Source organism: Nomascus leucogenys, chromosome 2 (assembly GCF_006542625.1).
Source record: "Nomascus leucogenys isolate Asia chromosome 2, Asia_NLE_v1, whole genome shotgun sequence".
Classification (NCBI taxonomy): domain Eukaryota; kingdom Metazoa; phylum Chordata; class Mammalia; order Primates; family Hylobatidae; genus Nomascus; species Nomascus leucogenys.
The window spans coordinates 148,952,286-148,972,310 of NC_044382.1; the positions used below are offsets into that span (position 1 = coordinate 148,952,286).

The following is a 20,025-nucleotide window of genomic DNA, read 5'->3' on the forward strand; positions in this document are numbered from 1 at the left end:
ATATCTGCATATATGTGTTTTTCTACGATCCTGCCAAATTATCATTCCAAAGTGGCTCTGTAAAATTTCACTCCTCCCCAACGTTGTGTGAAAATATCTGTTTCCTCATACTGTCACCAGTGTTTGGTGTCATCATATTTTAAACATTTGCCAAGCTATTATTACATTATTTTTTCATGTTAATTTCTTCAATCACAAGGGAGTTTGACCACCTCTCAAGTTATTTACGTCAAAAAAAAATCACCGTAAATGAAAAATGAGTAGTTTAGCCTTGCCCTGTGCTGTACAGAAAGCTGGTGAGTTTCTTCCTGAAGAGGATGCTGCAGGGTCATTTGACTTGGAGAGGAGGGAGTGGTAAGATCACATTATCATTAAGAATTCGCTTAGGGGATGTAAAGATGGCTGAGCAGCTTCTTTAAGCATGTAAGTGATGACGCTCAAATCTATCAGAATACTAACCCTGAAATCAGGTCTGAATTTACAGCCATTATATCTATCTTTGGATTTGGTTTTATGTTTTTACCCTTGATTTATGTACGTACTTCACTTAGCATCCTGTATCTCAAGCAACATAGATGTATTAAAGTGATGGGATTTAGCAAATATGTTATGGTTACCATCTTTGTTCCCAAGAGGGAATTTGGAACTCTGACAAGTATTACAGCTTTCATTTTCAAGACCCATTTTCTAAGCCGTTTCACTAACAAGTCCCCTGATTTACCATGCCATTAACAAAAATAATTCTTTCTGGACAGCAATAAAAGAAGTAGATTAGAACAATTTACAGCCTTCTCAAGATACATATAAAGTGCCTGTTAAGAAAAAAAAAGGGACAGGTTTTTGATTAACTGATACATAGACTTGCTTTTAAGACATGTCAGTTTTCTCTGTAAGCCCATCTATTAAGGACAATGTCCCTCATGGAGGAAGCCTGCCATCGCCCGGTGCCTTAGCACGGTCTCATGTTTGCCAACAGTGATTAGGAATTACTTAGTTGCTGACAACCCTCCATCATTGACTGAAGGAAGACACCTTTTCTGCTTCAAGATAAGGACATGGTGGCTACTTTCTAAATGAAATGTTATCCAGAGACAACATTTTGAATCTGTAGGCAAAGCATACCCAGTTCAACAGAAGAATAACCTGCAATAAGCAGAGATAGAATGGGTGAGGGCCTAGGACAGCGGCTCATTGGGCAGAACCCATCCTTTCTCTTTGCTAGAGTTAGGGAGGAAACAAATGCCTGCTGAACAGAAGAAGGAGATGAGAGGATCTGTCAGCCAGGGAGAGGTGCAGCTAACAGAAAAGCACTGGACAGTTTCCTCTAATCCTTGGGAACTTTAATCGTCTCCTCAATAATTCTCATTTTGAGAGGATGTCAAAGTGGAGGGATCCATTAATAAGTTCCATTTTGGCCTGGAATGAGAGATGGCGAAAATGACAAGGGGTGCTTTTCTGTGGTGGTGTAAGTAGCATGGCCATGGATGTGGGCAATTGGCTTACTTCAGTCTGTGGCATTAGTTAGCATCTCTGAAACCCTGAGATGTGATTCTCAGCCCCCATGTCTGGTCAAGGGATTAGCAGAGAAGATTTTCAAGTACCTGGGATTGGGGGGTGCTCCCAACCCTTCAGTCATCTGTCGGTTTTGGGTGCGAAGAGCTTAAGAGGGGAGAGAGAGAAAATAAGAGAAGCTGGACCATGCAGAGCCTTGTAGGTGATGGGAAGGATTTTGCTTTCATCCTAAGAAGAGTGGAAAGCCATTAATAGGATTCAGGGTGATTGTTTGTCAGGGGGAAATGGGGTGAGGTATCAGGACATGGAGGTCTTTGCAATTATTAGTTGGAGAACAGCAATGATTCTTAGCTGTTTCCTGTGCCCTGGACCCCTCTGTCAGTCTACTGAAGCCTGGGCAGTCCATCTCAGATCCTGTTCAGGTGCATAGATTAAAATATTTTAAATTATGATTTAAGCTACTTATGCTATACCATATTTATACTATATCATTGTAGTAATAAAGAATTTGTCATAGACTAATAAACGGGCATAGGTGTGCTGGAAGTGGCTCACTCTTACCAGCTTGTGAAAGCTGATTACGTGAATTTCTTTCCAAATTCTTATTCAGTGATGCCAAATTGGTAGCTTGAATCAAGCCATGGTGAGAGAATTTATATCATAGAATATGGAAAACATTACAGATCAGGACTTTTCTCCTCAAAAGTCAGCTGTTAAACATTGACCATCATAGCACTGTGTATATACTTCTTTATTTAATAATAGGCTTTGGTGGCAGGTTTAGTAACTATTGCAATTTTGAAGTAGTGATGAGTATAAATCCCATTTCAGGATATTTGCCGCAATTGAAATGTGATATAATAACTTTTTTCCTGTAACTGGTGACAAACACAGGTTCTGCTAATACTATTGTGATTTATTGTGATTTGTTACCTACATTCATAGTTGAAGAACCTGCTTAATTTTAGTTAGAGGGTAATGTAAATAGGATGCATTTTTCCGTTAAAGAGCCTCTGAGGTACAGTGTCCAGAAAATGAGAAAAAAGAGGGACCATGGAGACCAATTAGGAGGTGATAGCAGTATTCCAAATGAGTTGTCATGGTGTCTTGTATTCCAGTGAGGAGATGGAAAGATGTATATGGAATTGGAAATGGTTAGTAGATAAACTCTATGAGAATTAGGTTTCTATAGACATTGGGGTGAAGGAAGTGCCAGGAGTGACTTATAGGGTTATGGCTTACCCCCACTCAAGTTAATGAGGATGAGCATGCCAGAAGGGCCCAGGTCTAGGGAAGATGACCATGAGTTTGGTTAGGGCCTATTGAGTTTGAAGTGCCTTTTGAGTATCATGGAAATATGAAAGAGATATTGGGACACATGCATTTGGAATAGAGACATGAGTAGTTTCTACCTTCAGCCTTGGGGTGGGACTAGGTTAGGAAGGGACGTTATTCTTTGGTGGACGAGCAAACTACATAAAGTTGTGCCACCCTTTGTCTAAATATATTCACACTGCTTCCCCTAGCACCTCTTCTTTATCTGCTAACAATCATTGTGCCAACAGACTGCCTTTAGAAACTGGCAGATGGCCCCTCTTTGAGGGATCCTGTGCATACAGAGTAACTACTTTCCCAGAAGCTGCATGGCTATCTTGCTGGATCTGTGGGTCCAGAGGAGGGACTAGGACAGTAGAGGTGCACTAGTAAGTCATTGGGTTATTTGCAATAACTGAAGCTTGCATCCTATTTGAAACTTACCCAAAGAAAGAAATGAGAGAGAAGAGTGGTCAGCAGTAAGCCTTGAGGAGTTCCAAAACCAGTGGCCAGCAGAGGTGGAGGAGCCTAAAAATGAGACTATGGAAGGAGCAGCCACAGAAGATAGGAGAAAAGCCAGGTGAGGTGGTGGAGGTGCAGGGAAGACAAGCAGAGAGGGTGCTTCAGTGAAAAGAGAGGAGAGGAGTGAAACTCAAAGTTGCAAGAGAACACTGGAAGTTCTTCCCTGCATCTAGTGACACGGAGGGTGTTAATTTTACACAGGCTGTGTTGGTGGAGGAAACCAGATGGGAGGGGAAGAAATGGAGATAACAGTTATAGACACATCTTTTAAGAAGTTTGGCTGCTAAAAAGGAGACAGATAGTGAAGTAGTTGGAGGTGGATGTAGAGAAAACAAAGGTTTTTTTTTCTTTTTTCTTTCATTTCCTTCCTTTTTCCTTCCTTCCTTCCTCCCTTCTTTCCTGTGGGAGATACTTTCTTATAAGGATTCATTTGAGACAGAGAGGGTAGGAGAGAAGGGACTGATGATGGCATAAAGCTTCTGAGAAGGTGGGAAAGGATAGACTTCAAAATATAAGAGGGACCTGTTAACTTTTTAAACCTTGGAATTGAATCAATGAAAAACTGAGTCAATGATGCAACACTTATAAAGGTAGCTGTTTATTGCACCCCCATCTTAGAGAAGAGCCTTTTCTGGTTACAGAAGACAAAGTGATTTAATGTGTGCTAAAGTAAGTTGGAAATTCAGGTGTTCACTTGATGTTTTTGGAGTAGATTGTGAACTTGAAATTGGGAGAGACATTATCCAGGCAGGAAAACTATGCGTTAAGGGCTCTGGACAATAAAAAAATAAGAGTGTCATCCTTGGGGAAGGGGATGGGTCATGCTGATGCGTTTAGGGCTTCAGAGCTACACCTGTGCTCCTCTTGGGATCAGAACTGCAGTATCTCTGCAGCTGCTGCACCTTGTTTTTTACTCCTGCATCCAGCAGCTGAGTGTTGCATGCCTTTCAAGATGCGGATATTAAAACCTTATTGACTGATGTAGACTCTTCTGTGCATCAGGGGGCTCAGAAGTGGTATTAGCTGGTCAGCTCCTTTTAAGTGCAGAGAGTGCTTTTATGTAGATAGTGGTATGAACTACCTGGGGTTAAGATAAAAGGCTTCAAAAATGTAGTGTCTTCCCAGAGGCTGCCTGTGGCCACTCACGGTGTGTCTGTGGCTATACAGACCCCAGATTGCTGGGGCTGGACTTTGCATGTCTCTCTCTATTGCCTTCTAGAGCCTGTGAGGCCCAGGCTTTTAAAGATTCAGCACTGAAAGAAACTAAAACCAAACTTTTGAGTTTACTACTGCCTGGGCTCTCTCCATCTACATGACCTTTACTAACTGTGCCATTTTGGCGAAAACATAGATTTTGAAGTTCAATCAGTCCTGGTTTCAAGTATTAGCTCTTCCTCAGATGATTGTGGGACCTTGAACAAGCCTCTTGCCCTTTCTGAGTCAGTTTTATCATCCATGCAATAGGGATAATGTTACCTACCTCATAAAACCACTGTGGAGACCCATCTATTCAGCACATACTTGAGTTCCTATTTGTGGGGTCTAACTGCACAAAATGGTCTTAACTCTGAGGGTTTTATAGTTTGAGAGTGGATATACCAAAGTGCCTGGCTGTGATTATTATATTATGATATAATAATAAATACGTATTTGGTCTCTGCCCCCAGTTCTAATATTTAGCCTGTGAACCCAGTTCCTGGCACACAACATGTAAGAGCTTTGTAATTTCCTGAGTAACAGGAACATCTGACACAGAGCTCCTAAATCCCTTGGTATTTCCTGGCTTATAGGAGCATCTTTTGCTCTAATGAGTTGGCTTGTGGTGGGCTCCTGGATACCCCCAGGATGGGTGCTGGTTTCCAGGGGAATCAACCGTGTGTTTTTACAAGGTTGGGGCTTTCATCACCCACCCCACCTCCAGGGAGGGAAGGGAGGCTGAAGATTGAGTTGATCACCAATGGTCAGTGATATACTCAATCATGGCTATGTAACAAAGCCTCCGTGATAACCCTAAAGGACAGGTGTTAAAGGGCTCCCAGGTTGCTAAACCCATGGAGGTTCCTGGAGGGTGGTGTGCCCAGAGAGGGCATGGAAGCTCCACATACCTTTCTACATACTTTGCCCTATGTATCTCTTGGTGTGACTGTTCATCTATACTCTTTGTAATATTCTTTATAATAAATGGGTAAATATAAGTAAAGTGTTTTCCTGAGCACTTCTGTGAGTCACTGTAGGAAATTAATGGAAGTCAAAGAGGGGGTTGTGGGAACTCCAATTTATAGTGGATCAGTCAGAAGCACAGGCCACAACCTGTGCCTTGTGACTGGCATCTGAAGTAGGGGACAGTCTTGGAGGACCTGTGGGATCTGGCTTTATCTCCAGGTAGATATTATTGAATTGAATTGAATCAGAGGATTACCCGCTTGTGTCCACTGAAGAATGGCTTGGTGTGTTGGGGAAAAACCCACTCATACTTGGTGTCAAAACTGTTGAGTGGTGTGTGACAGTAGGTAAAACATTTTGGTTTTTTTTCTATCCTTCATATTGGCCCAGAGAGCTTATTTAATAAATATCTCATTCATTTCTTTTCTCATCCGTTATACCGTAGGCTCAGCTGAAAGCGTCGTTCATGACCCACCTGAATGCACAGTGGGGTACTTAGAAAGTACTGCATGGTTAGCAGACAGCGCTGTAGGGAGTCGGAACAGCCATGCAGTAGAGTCTCGGAAGCACAAGAGAGTAAGGGACAGAGACCCCGAATGAGGGCAGAGTGTGGACATCAGCATCACAGCTCCACCCATGACTAGTCACAGGAACAGAGACAGTGGGCTTGCCTCTCACTCTGTGCCTCACTTTCATCACCTGCGTGATGGGGACAATAATGGTACACAATTCTGGGGTGGTTACGAGGATTACACGAGCTGGTAGTGTTGCAATTCTGAGGTGGTTGTGAGGATTACACGAGCTGGTAGTGTGTGTCAGTTGCTCAGAACAAGGCGGGAAACATGGAAAACAGTCCCTACATGGGACATATTATTTCCATGTTCAAAAACAAGCTGCTTTCACTAGAGCCCACACCTCTCAAAAGGTGATTCCCGTGGGAATAGTGGTGACTTGAAATTCTGTATCAAAATGCTGGTGGATGCTGCTTCGTTTGTAGTTTCGTTTCTTTTCCTATCTCCACAGGGCTCTGTTATCTGGATCCTCTGCCATGAAGAGTAGTGCCGCTAATCGTAGAGTGTCAGTTTGCTGGCCACTGTGTGTTGTCCACCCATTATACTGTGAGGTCTCAACAGCTTTAATTATAGTAATTTGAGGTTTGTTCAATGCATTATATTCCAGATAGTTCACGCATGGTTTTAATTTAATTATAGGCAGTTTAATACCACAGATGACTGTTGGGGAAAAGGAAAATGCTGTTCTTTCTGAATGCAAGACACGTGTTTAGGACTGATAAAATACATAACTGTGTTTTGTTTCAAAATAAAAAGAAATGTATTACGAAGTATGTGACAGTAGGTAGACTGCTGGGAAGCCTGGATCTGGTACATTGTTGTTAGAAACAGGCTCAATTTTGGTGAAGGGAAGGGTGTATGGAGGATGAGCCTTGCACACAAGCTAAGGTACCCAAAGGCCAGCTCCCCCAGTGACCTCAGGGTCAGCCTCTCTCCTAGCTACATACAAGGAGCCCCTCCTGGAAGCAAACCCCACTCCAGCCTTCCAACAGGCACATCCTTGTTCCCACTATCTTATTATTTATAGCAGCAATTTTTCATTGCCCTCTGAATTCACTCAGTAAATATTTATTGAGTACCCTGTATGTGTAGGTACTGGTGATACAGCAGTGGACACACAGACAAAAATCCCTACTCTGAAGGAGCTTATATTCCAGGGGAAAAGAGAGAGGAAAACAAGTAAAACGTGTGCTGGTTTTGTGCATGAAGATGGCAAAGGCTATGGAGAAATCAAGGAGGATAGAGTTGGGGAGGAACAGTTGTAACTTCCATAGGGTGGGTGGAAAAGGCCTCACTGAGGCATCAACACTTGAGCTAAGTCTTGAAAGAGGCAAAGGAATGAAAGAGGTGCCAGGCCAAGTTAATAGTTCCTATAAAAATCCTGAGGGTGGAGGGTGCCTGGTGTGTCTGAGGAAGCACAAGGAGGTCATCACAGAGTGAGGTGGAGATGATAGAAGATGAAGTTCAAAAATGAAGATGTGAAAAATTGTATTGATCCTTGTGATCCATTTGTAAGGGTTTAGATGTTTTATCATCACTGTTGTCACCATCATCACTACCACCTGCTAGAAACTTGGGGGGGAGTGACTCATCGTCTCATCTCTGCACTCCTGAAGCTCAAACTCAGCACAGGATACAATGAAAGTATAATGTGATGCTTGGTACCAAGACTTTAAAGACATTCAGGAGCGGGCAGAAAATGTGACCTAAAAGAGAGGGAAAAACGGAGACTTTTTACGGGGTCTCACTTAGGAAAGGGAGCTATCCCTTAGGAGGAGATATCTAAGCTGCTATGCAGTTGTGAGGTTTTTAGAAATCAACCAAGTGCATCGGTCAGACTGAGGCTAAGTTTTGCAACACAGAGTACCCTGAAGTCCCATTCTGTAGTTTGTCTTGACTCTCCTTTCATTTCTCTCCATCAGTCTTCGCCTCCACCGCAGGTACCCATTCCTTTTTCTGACCATGTCTCTGGACTTGGAGAAGGTTTTCTCTCATAAGCTTCTATCCAGCCCTGCACCCAAAGGCCATACAGGTCCACCCCTCTGTATGGCTCTGTACATTAATGAGCAGCTCTTCTTAGCTCAGCATGCTTACTGTCTTTAGGAATGGTTTCTGCCGAAACCATTGACTGCACAATAAGCCCGGTGGAATGTACACTCTAGGCTCCAGTTACCTCCAAGGAGAAGGGATGATAAATATAACAGTGACAAAATCTTCACATACACACGGAAATATGTAGTTACACTTAAATGCACACACATATATACATACGAATATAGGCTGGGTGCAGTGGCTCACACCTGTAACTCTAGCACTTTGGGAGGCCGAGGTGGGCAGATCACCTGAGATCAGGAGTTTAAGACCAGCGTGGCCAAAATGATGAAACCCTGTCTCTGCTAAAGATACAAAAAATTAGCCAGGTGTGGTGGTGCACACCTGTAGTCCCAGCTACTGGGGAGGCTGAGGGGGGAGAATCGCTTGAACTCAGGAGGCAGGGGTTGCCGTAAGCCACAATGACACCACTGCACTTCAGCCTGGGCCACAGAGTGAGACTCCATCTCAAAAAACAAATGAAAAACCACATATAGTTATATATAAAAGCATGCACACATGCATGAATATACCTATACATATACATCTATGTTTATATATAAATGCAGGCATACATGCATGTATGCACACACCTATAATTATAAATGCATGTATATATATGTATGTATACACTCATACATTTATATAGAAATGCATAGGTATACACATGTATAGAGTTGTAGATGTATGCACATATTTGCATGCATACATACATGACTATATGCACAATGCACATATATGTTTATGAATGTCTTCACTCATATATGTATGGTCGTGTGTGTGTGTGTATTTTGGGAAGACTAATTACTCCAGGAGATTTACATCTAGTTTCCCTTTTTAAGTAGACCACAACTCTGCTCTGCATTTGCTGCCATTGTTTCTGTTACGTAGATGAGGAATTTGAGTCTCTAAAACTTGAAGTTGCCCGGCCAAGGTCACGTAGCTAGTAAGTTGTGAAGCTGATATTCAAAGTAAGGACTAAAAGACAAAAAAGACCACTTTATTCCAATGCTTAAAAGATGTTAACATAAAGGGAACAAAACAACAAAAAAAAGAAGGAACCCTAAGTATATTCATTGAGCTACTCACGGAAAACAGAAAACATGATTATGGCATAAAGTGATAATTTCCATAAAAGAAAAATTTATATGAGCACATACCAGAGGGAATAACATTTGAGGGACCTCTTGAGGATGGGTAGGAGTTTTTTAGAAAGGGGTGGGGAAGCAAAAAGATTTCACGTTTCATTTAAAGTTATGATAGCCAATATTTACCTTTTAGAGGTGCTCAAAAGGCCCACTGTACCTTTGGCTTCATAGCTGTAGAAATGGGGCATTTTACAAAAAAAGGCAGTGATGGTGACTTACATCTGGCCACAGGCATCTCTTGGCAGCCTGCAAGTCATCTAAGGCAAGTCTCTGTAAATGCCTTTCTCTCTGGTATTGCATTTGCATATTCATATGTCTGCATACAAACACCAAGTCTGCTGTTAGTGGTGTCATAACTTTGCAAAAGGAAGAAAACATGGCCAAAGGTAAAATGAGTTATGCCTTTATAAAACATTTTCAGTGACAGAACTTGCTCCCCTCTGAGTGCTTTTTGAGGATCAGTAATCATAAACCGCGGCTTTGCCAGGAGGTGCTGTCGAAGATTGTGTGGACATTCTTTCAGCAAAATCATCTGGCATGTGTGATTGCTTCTATTTATTCAATACTAAAGAACACAAGATTGAGTTTTATGAGAGAGAGAGAAAAATGCACATTCCACATAGAGATTGGATAAATTTCATTGTTTAGAGTGTTTTTATTGCCACGAAGTAATCTTCTGATTGCTAGGTGAGTAATCCTGTAATTACAAAAACAATCAATTAATTGATCTAAATTAATCGGATAACATATTTTATCCTGCTAAGCATGAAGGCATATTTCAAGTAACCTTCCAGATAAAGGAGGTATTGAACCTTTTCAGCCACTAGCCAGGGATAGTGGCACAGATTCTAGTATCAAATGCTGATTCCCAAATTAACAAATGCTGGAATTACTATGAGAAAAGTATGGACTAGGGAGTCATGAAGTCCTCCCTCTTTTGTTATACAGGAAGCTTCTAAGCTGCCTGTCCCACTGTTCCTCCAGCTCTTTTGTCCCAGGCTTGGCCCTACTGGGAAGGAGACTTCCCTAACTTCTGGGCTACCCCTCCCTTTCCCTACCTCTAGCCACACTGTGTTTCAGGGAGGGCAACCTGGGAGACAGAGGAAATTAAGACACCTGCATGAATGTCGGCAGAGTTACCCAAGAGGAGACGCCACTGGGCAGGGACTGGAGCGCGCTCAAGGGGAGGGAGGCAAGTCCATCCTTTCTCCTTCTTTCTTCTTCAAAATGTATTGAATGCCTATGCTTTTCTAGGCAGTTTTTAGGCACTTGGAATACATCAATGAATAAATAAGGCAAAGATCCCTATGCTTGTAGAACTGACATTCTAGCAGAAGAGAAAACTAATATATAAATAAGTCACATAGTATTTTAGAAGGTGATATATGCAATGGGAATAGAAAAAGCAGAGCAGAATGAGGGCTAGATGGATGCTGGTGTCCTAGGTGGAGCAACTTGCTAGTGTTAAAATTTATCTGAGAAGTGGTTCCGAGAAACAGCGGGAGCAGTAGAGGAGAACACAGCAGTCAGATGAGCCAGGAGTGTTCCTGGCTGTGCCATGCACGTGTCATTAATGTGAACACTCACCAGCATCTCTCAGTTCCTTCATCTTTAAAACGGGGATAAGGATATCTGCAATGTGGGGAAGTGGGAATGATTAAATATCATTGATTTGTTTATACTGCTCCTCTTTAAAATGACAGCATCGCCACAAAGGAGTTGAAATAGTCAATAGTGTATGGAGAGCACCAAGCACAGAGACTGGCACACATTGGGTACTCAGTACATGTTTACGTTGGGACTCAGAACAGGAAGAGCTTATATGTTGTGCCCTGATAATGCCTCAGACACTGTTCTAAATGCTTCACGGATATTAGCACATTTAATCCTTACAACCCTTTGGGGTAGGAACTAATTTACGTCCATTTTACAGATAATGAAACTGAGGCATAGAGAATGTAAGTAATCTCCCCACAGTTTCATAATTAGTTAATGATGGAGGCAGGATTTGAACACAGGCATCCCGCTTCTGGAACTGCACTGCAGTTATTTTCAGAGCCGGGGCTATGGAAAGAAACCATTCATTTATTCATGGAAGACATTTTTATTGATTATCTCCTACATGACAGGTCTGTGATCAGCACTAAAGCTATAGAAATGAAAGACATAGAGAGGGTTCCTACCCCCAAAACATTCTTGATGTAAATGTGAGACTCACACTATAACCACCGTAAGGATTTTGGTCTGAAAAGACATTCTTCATTAAGGATTATACGTTTATGCCCTGGATTTCCTAGATCTTGTCCTGAATGTAAATATACCATTTTCTTATTGGAGTATAACCACCAATGTTTGACTGCAAAAAATGTGGTAGATTATTTTCATTCATATGAATATGCCTGCCCTTTCTCTGGTGGCGTCTGTCCCAGTAAGTCTGTGAGACCTGCATCTACCAATGAGGGGTGAGCTTGGTGACTTTTAACAATGATCTCCTCATTAGATGAGGCCATCAGTTACAGCGGAAATGATCATTATTGGAAAGCTGGAGACCAGCTGCTGTCAGAGAGGGATGGGCTCCTGTGGAAGGTTGCAAACTGATGACTACTTAATCCTTGAACTTCAGCAGCAACAATATTAGCTGAAGGTCTGTAATGCATTCACAGTTCTCATCTGACATTTTCCCCACATCATTATTTTTCTGGTTTTACTTTTAAATTCCCTATAGGACCATTGACATGAAATTCTGAGGGGGAATTTGGAACATTAATGACTGTTTAAGGCAAATGAGTAAGTGTTCTTTCCAAGAGGAAATTGCCTTTATAATATTGGCATAAGGCTATTTTTAAAATTTATACTAATGAGATGATTCAAGGCAGATGACTGAATTTCCCAGGCTTGAAGTTGGCCCATGCTCCTTGGCGAATTCAGCCTTAGGGTGAGCTCTGTGGGGCCTTGCAAGTCTGGCTCTAGATGTAAGGGATCTGCCCTATCCATATTCCTTCTTTCCATAATTGGTTAGAGCCTTGACCATTCAAACCTGGGCTTGGATGCTGGGCTTACAAGTGACACAGACGGTCATGGAGCTTGCTGACTACAAGGGAAGAATTTATCAAGTAACACTACTTATAGATGTCTCAACTACAAACATGAATCAATGACTTGAAAGAAGGAGAATAGTATTCCCTAATCTTAAACAACAAAGGACTATGACCCTGTTTGGGGGTTGGGGATGGTCGTTGAGGGCTCCCCTAAAAAAAAATACTTGCTCTGAACCTCAAATGAAGTGTAGGATTTAGAAAGGCAAAGGGTCAGGTGAAAGAAAATGGTTTCAGGAGGAGGGAAGAACAAGGGCTTGAAGGAATGTATGTTCCCCCTGGACCATCTGTGCTTCCTAATCCTGGGGATTGAACCTCCAGTGATATAAGAATGTGGGGCAAAAGGAATCATGTTCCTCACTAACTTTGTTCCCATCCATAGAACTGAAAGGGTCTGTCTTAGTGATGCCTATGGTTAATTGATATTGAGTTCTTACTAAAGGATAGGCCCTGCTCCAGAGACTTGGTGTGAATTAACTTACTTGACCTCCACAGACATTTGCCTCACCCCATTGAAACAAGCAACATTAACAGCAATCAAAAGATTACCCAGGGCCATAAGGCTATGTAATACAGCAATATATGCAATATAAAAAAAATAAAACTTGAATCCTTCCAAGTGTCTGTCAAAAGTACACAGGTTGAATAAACAATGGAATGTCTACACAAATGAGTACTGTGCAGCTCTAAAAGGGAATGAGGAATATGACTATAGACTATTTGGGATGATGTTCAGATATATTTTTAAGGTGGAAAAAGTAAGATGGAGAAAATTGTGTGTTATATTACTGCCTATCTTTGGGGGGATACACATTTATATACAAATATACTTTTTCAAAAAATAAACGTTAGGTTAAATCATTTTTTTAAAAAAATAGTCACTGTTCCATTTATCTTTTTTTCTTTGTATAAACAAGGTCTCATTCTGTCACTCAGGCTGGAGCACAGTGGTGTGATCAAAGCTCAGTGTAGCCTTCACCTTCTGCTCATGGGATCCTCTTAACTTAGGCTTCTGAATAGCTGAGTCTACAGGTGTGCACTGCCACACCTGGCTAATTTTTAAGTTTTCTGTAGAAATTAGGTCTCCCTGTGTTACCCAGGTTAGTCTTGAACTTCTGGGCTCAGGCCATCCTCCCACCTTGGCCTCCCAAAGTGCTGAGATTATAGGCTTGAGCCACCAGGCCCAGTCTATCTACTTATTTTGAAGCAAATTAGTGCCTTAAAATGTCAACACCATTTTATTACTGTCTCTCACAGTGTATTGTCTGGGCTCCGCTAGGTGGATCTCAGGGTTTCTCATGGGCTTGCAGTCAGTGGCTGACGCTAGAGTCATCTGGAAGTGTGCTCACTCATAGACCTGGGTGTGGAACTGAGAGACAAAGCTCTGAGGGTTGAAGCTGAAACTGCTAAGGCTGCCTTGACATCTCTCTATGGTCTCTCCAGCACCGAGGCTTACAGGTAGCTGTATGTTTTACAAGTTGGCCTGAGGCTCCAAAGATGCCTATTCCGAGACAGAGGCTGGATAAGCTGTGCTACCTTTTATGACTTAGTCTCAGAAGCCACACTGTGTCACCTTTGCCACATTTCTTTTTTTCTTGGCAGATATAAGGTCCACCCAGGTTCAAGAAAGGTGGGGCAGCAGGGGACGGGGATAGACTTTACCTCCTAGTGAGGAAATGATAAGATCTGGAAGAGAAGGTATGGCAAAAAATATTGCTGTGGCCGTTACTGGAATATAGAATCTGACGCAGTTACCTTAAAGTGAAAAGCATGAAATCAGGCTGAAGAGATAGGGAAAAAAAAAGCACGTTTTTTTTTTTAAATTGTTTCATAAATTTGAAAACAAAATGAAATAAAAAGGCTATTCTAAAATTCAAAAGTCAGAGAAACAGTTGAACCTAAGTGTGTACTCAAGATGATGGCATAGCCACTTGAGAGGAACTACTCCTAGTTATTTTAAAACACAGTTATTTGACTGTATCCATTAAAGGCAATTGAAAACCAAAAACCAAAACAACTGCAAAGGGAAATCTTAAAGTATTTTCAATAATACTGCTTTTGGAGGTAGTGTTGATATATTTATTGATATATAAAATATAATATAATGTTCATACTGTGTGTATCGAAAGATATATGTGTTAATTTGGAGATCTAGAATATTGAAGTATGGGAGGAAGAAGATAGAGATATAAGACCAGTGAGATTAATTTAAAATGCTAGAGAATTGGAAGTGGGATTACATATATGAATTTCTTAGGTGTTTTATCTTAAAAATTCCTGTATTCTCTTTCTACTAAAAAGGCCTAGAAATAGTGACCAACCCAATAGCAATGAACTTCCTTCGCAAATAGACTATGGTCACTAGTAATCATTTTCTAGCAAAAGAAACCAAGCTCTCTTGAGAAAATGATTGAGTTTATATTTGAGGCAGGAAATAAACCAGAAGAATCTGTAAAATCTTGTCATACCAAGAAGCAGAGAGGCTATGAGATGTCATTAGGGTCATGTCATTTAAAGAAGCCAGTATTAGTAGCTCAAAGATGAGATAGTTTGAGCCTGAAAACAAAATAATTAATTTCAATTGATTTAAATATACTAAGTCTGTTTAAATACATAAATACATTAATTCATAATGATAGGGGAAAAACAAAATTATGTATAGGTTACGTTTCAAAGATGATAGAGACCATCTCATTATTTTAGAAACGGAAAGGAAAAAAAAAAACATCAACACTTATCCTGCGTTTGTTTTCAGAATTCTATGTAGAGATAATTAACTAGTTGATGAAGAGAGTTTCTCTTTCTAGGTAATAAGCAATGAAGAAAAGGCAGAATTAGAATATAATGAATTTGCAATTCTTACTAAATATATATCTTAATATATCTAGGCAACAACCGTCAATGAAAAGAAAGACCACCTGACATTTTTATCTCCTGAAGTAAGTTCATGACCTAGTCTTGAGCCAAAAATATTACGCCTGAATCTGATCCAGCCTCCAGGATATATCTATTTATAGGAAACACAGTGGACAGGTGAACATGTTAAATGACACCACAGAGATGCAATCTGCAAACTTCCACTGTGGAAACAATCCAAATGATACAACACAATGTTGCAAAGACAAAATAATGATATATGAACAAGAGGCTGGGTGAATTAACAAGCATAAGAGATGTATCAATCATAATTTTTGGTTCCAATTTGGGTTCTGATTTAAAAATAGACTGCAAAAATATTGTTAGAACAATATGAACAAAGACTAGATGTTTGTTGCCATTTAGAAATTCTCATTATTTTTTGTTCAGTTATGATAATGCATGGTGCTTCTGTTAAAGACTTTCAGTCTTTTACAGATACCTTCTAAATATTTATAGATGAAATCATAAGATCTAGAATTTTCTTTAAGACAATCTGTGGGAGGGGTTAGTGGATGGGTGCTCAGGTGAGCCAATGGTAGCCATGAGTTTAATATTGAGGTTGAGCGATGGATGCAGAGAAGTTCATCATATGATTCTCTCTGCTTTGACGTTTTCTTGAACTCTCCAGTGCTAAAAATTTAGCCAAAAAAATTAACAGGGACAAAGAACTTCCTTTTTCCAAGGGCTTTCTATCCATGATTTTAAGAAAATGGTCAGACAGCACAGGCGTGTTTTACCTTAGCCCTTCCAAAGCAGTGAGGTTCACCCACTCCTCAGCCACCCTCCCTGACTTTGTTTTCACAAGCTGAATTCACCAGGAAAATACTAGGAGTCTACTTTGTATTGTGCCATCTTTTAAATAATGCCTCACTTTCTAGTAGAAAAGCACCTCATTCTTTTTCTTGATGCTTCAAAAAAACAAAATGAAACAAGAACTTCTCATTAGGTGAAAGTGTTTTTATCTAGTGAGAACTGAAATCTTCTTGGCCTATTTCCTCTTAGATCTAAACAATATTAACTTTTTTTTTTTTTTTTTTTTTTTGAAACAGAGTCTCCCTCTGTTGCCCAGGCTGGAGTGACTGCAGTGGCACAATCTTGGCTCACTGCAACCTCCACCTCCTGGGTTCAAGAAATTCTGCTGCCTCAGCTTCCCATATAGCTGGGATTAAAAGCATGCCCCACCATGCCTGGCTAATTTTTTGTATTATTAGTAGAGGTAGGGTTTCACCATGTTGGCCAGGATGGTCTCAATTTCCTGACCTCAGGTGATCCACCCACCTCAGCCTCCCAAAGTGCAGGGATTACAGGTGCAAGCCACTGTGCCCAGCCTTAACAAACTTTTTTTTTTTTTTGAGACAAACTCTCACTGTGTCACCAGGCTGGAGTGCAGTGGTGCTATCTTGGCTCAGTGCAACCTCCGCCTCCAGGGTTCAAGTGATTCCCCTGCCTCAGCCTCCCAAGTAGCTGGGACTACAGGCAGGCACCACCACACTGAGCTAATTTTTTGTATTTTTTTTAGTAGAGTTCGGGGTTTCACCATGTTGGCCAAGATGGTCTCGATCTGCTGACCTCATGATCTGCCCACCTCAGCCTCCCAAAGTTCTGGAGTTACAGGCTTGAGTCACCGCGCCTGGCCCAACAAATATTTTTAAGATGCGTTGTCTACTAACAGAGATGCCTCTGATTCTGAAGTACTTTGCGATAAACAGCCACACAATAGCCAAATTAAATCTTGAAATCAGAGGGTTGCTTTCTCGTGAAGTTAGACTGCTTGAGAATTGCAGTGGCTTCTATATGGCAGGTGCTTAAATTGTCCAAGTTGAAATTCTAATTTTAATAATGAGTAGGGATGAGAGCATGAAATGGTTGTGTGTTTATTTCCTACCTGCAATATTGAATTCAATCCCAAACTTGAAGCATTGATGAAATTGAAACACGTTGGTAATTTTAAATCGTGCAGTTCTGTACATGATCAGAATCCTAATCATTATTAAAATAGGTGTTTCTATTATATGCATATGTATAAAAAGTCCTCCAAAATGTTAAAGTACCTTGCTCATCTCAGGAATAGAGTCCCAATCACTTCCAGATTGAAGCACTTACGGGGGGAAAAGGCGAAGTTCTCCAGTAATTTTAAATTGCCTCGTACAATGAAGAGTGCCTGTAAATTACTGAATGTGGTAATTTGTTCCATAAGCTTTTTTGATTTGTAAGTAACTTAGTGGATTTGCTGGTGAAACAGTTTGGCAGGTTCCTCAGATAATTTAGAGATATTGAGCATACACATCTAAATGTGATTAAAAGGTGGTGTTAGCAGACATTGACCACAGGAAGGGTGAGGCAGGTTTTCAAGTTACAGCAGCTAGAGAAGCTGAGAAAGACTACAGTCGACTCTCAGGGGACTTGGGAAAGGTACTAAGAATGCACAATTGAGCTAATTACAGTAAAATGCCGCATGGCTGGCTTTGGAAGGATTCATCCAGCCCCTGGCGTGTTTTGCTTATCCTCTGCCTGATAATAAAATAGCGGTTATTTCTATCAGTGGACACATTTGTCCTATATCTTATTCAGGCAACACAGCCTTAGCCTTGTTCTGCTAGTGCTAATTATTTTTTTTTTAAAATAATACTGTTAATATAGTAAAATGTAGTTGTTGGACTCTTAGAAATGGATAAAGTTTAGGTTTGTAATTTTCCAGGCAGAGAGATAGTGGCCTAAGCATCGTGTGAACTGCCTTCTAATAGGATGTCTTCATCTTTACTATTTTGCATAATAATGTATTGTTTGGACCCAAGAGGGCTTTAGGTACTGGATCTGGAGGCATTGGGTGTCTTTAAGGTATGAAGGGGTCAAGCAAATGTCTGCCACTCAAAGAGTCAGGGAGGTGGAGCCAGAAGTTCTGTACAAAGAACCTCACCAAATGATGGGGAGAGGCTGTGTGATGAATTTCATGATGCAGTGATGATGTGAGTCTTGGGCTCTGTAAGTGAGGGTGGGTAGAAGGGTAGGTCCCGCCCTTTTTAGGAGTATACTGTGGACTAGAGTCAATCTGTAGACAAAGCTAGGCTAACTTCATACTGGGTGATGTCTGAGCCCTTTCATCTTTGACATCAAGAAAGTCACTATTGTTGGTAAAATGAGAAAGGACATGGAACCTCTGGGGAGAATCTGACCTAAAATGGCTTCATAAAGATTCTCAGCATGAATGCCCATTTTTACTTGATGAAAATCGACCCGATAGTGGTTAGCTTATTGGAGCAGAACAATAATGGTAAAGGGAAAACAGTAGTGAGATTTATGGTATAGGATGGTCAGATGTGGTATGAGTATGACATGGAGCCAGAAGTGCCTGGTCATTCACTGATTTGTCACACTGATGGAGTTAGAATACTCTACCTTGCAAGGCAGAGTAGGAGTAGAGTATCCAATCATCCTGGTTTGCCCAATTCTGTCCCACTTTTGACTCAGAGAGTCTCACGCTCCGGGAAACCTCTCAGTTCTAGACAAACAGAGACAGTTGGTCATCCTACTGTGAGAGGTTAGAGAGGAAGCACTTTCTGGATGGGTTGAGTCTGATAGGCTCAGTTGTATTTGATTAGACAGGTTTCTATGAGATCAAGGTTTTCAGTGCCAGCACAGAAGCATTTCTGGAGCTATGTTTAGGAAGAGAGGGCAAGGGTTAGAGAAAACTTTGGGCCACAACATTGCCTCTGCCGTGAAGACTCTTTCTACGTCGGTTTCACACACTGTCAGCCCTTCGTATCCACAGGCTCCACATCTGCGGATTCAATGAACTAAGGATCAAACATATCCTCTGGCCAGGTGTGGTGGATCACGCCTGTAATCCCAACACTGTGGGAGGCCAAGGCAAACAGATGACTTGAGGCCAGGAGTTCGATACCAGCCTGGCCAACATAGTGAAACCCCAATTCATTAAAAATAGAAAACTCAGCTATGAGTGGTGGCGGGCACCTGCAATCCCACCTAATCCCAGCTACTCAGGTGGCTGAGGCATGAGAATTGCTTCATCCCAGGAGGCAGAGGTTGCAGTGAGATCACACCACTGCACTCCAGCCTGGGCAACAGAATGAGGGTCTGTCTAAAATAAAAATATGTGTGTGTGTGTATATATATACACACACACACATTCAAAGGAAAAAATAATACAATAAAAATAATACAAATAAAAAATACAGTACAACTATTTTAATAGCATTTACGTTGTGTTAGGTAGTATAAGTAATCTAGAAATAAAGTATACAGGAGGGTATATATAGGTTATATGTGAATACTATGCCATTTTACATAGGTTATTTTGGTATTTGAGAAAAATCCTGGAACCAGTCCCTCACAGATACCAAGGGACAACTGTGCTAACCTTTTAGGTGAAGTTTCATAGACCAGAGACTTCCACAGTGAACACAAGATTGGATACCTTAGGCTAGAGTGATGGGCTTCAGAAAAAAGATGGAGACACGGAATTTATGGATATGAAACAATACATTGTCCAGAAGTAAGGGTGGTCCATGGAGACTGGTTGGAGCGGGGTGGGAGAACATTTTCTTCATGAGTCAAGTCATTCTGTGTTGGCAATATATGTACATGAGTAGACTGGAGAGACTGAGGAGGCATGAGTCGACGAGGAACACATCTTTTATTTTGACTTAATTTTCTTTTTATCCCCTCTCC

The 20,025-nt window shown here is 41.1% G+C and overlaps 1 protein-coding gene and 1 long non-coding RNA gene across 4 annotated transcripts in view; both read left to right on the plus strand.

The window, feature by feature from the left end:
* CDH13 (cadherin 13) overlaps nt 1-20,025 on the plus strand; it is a 1,172,242-nt gene that overhangs the window by 184,523 nt on the left and 967,694 nt on the right. The gene's annotated exons all lie outside the window — the stretch shown is intronic.
* LOC105739435 overlaps nt 1-20,025 on the plus strand; it is a 56,106-nt gene that overhangs the window by 35,695 nt on the left and 386 nt on the right. Inside the window, exon 2 of the long non-coding RNA XR_001115350.1 lies at nt 14,020-17,516. This is a non-coding gene — a long non-coding RNA (uncharacterized LOC105739435). The remainder of the gene's footprint in view (nt 1-14,019; nt 17,517-20,025) is intronic.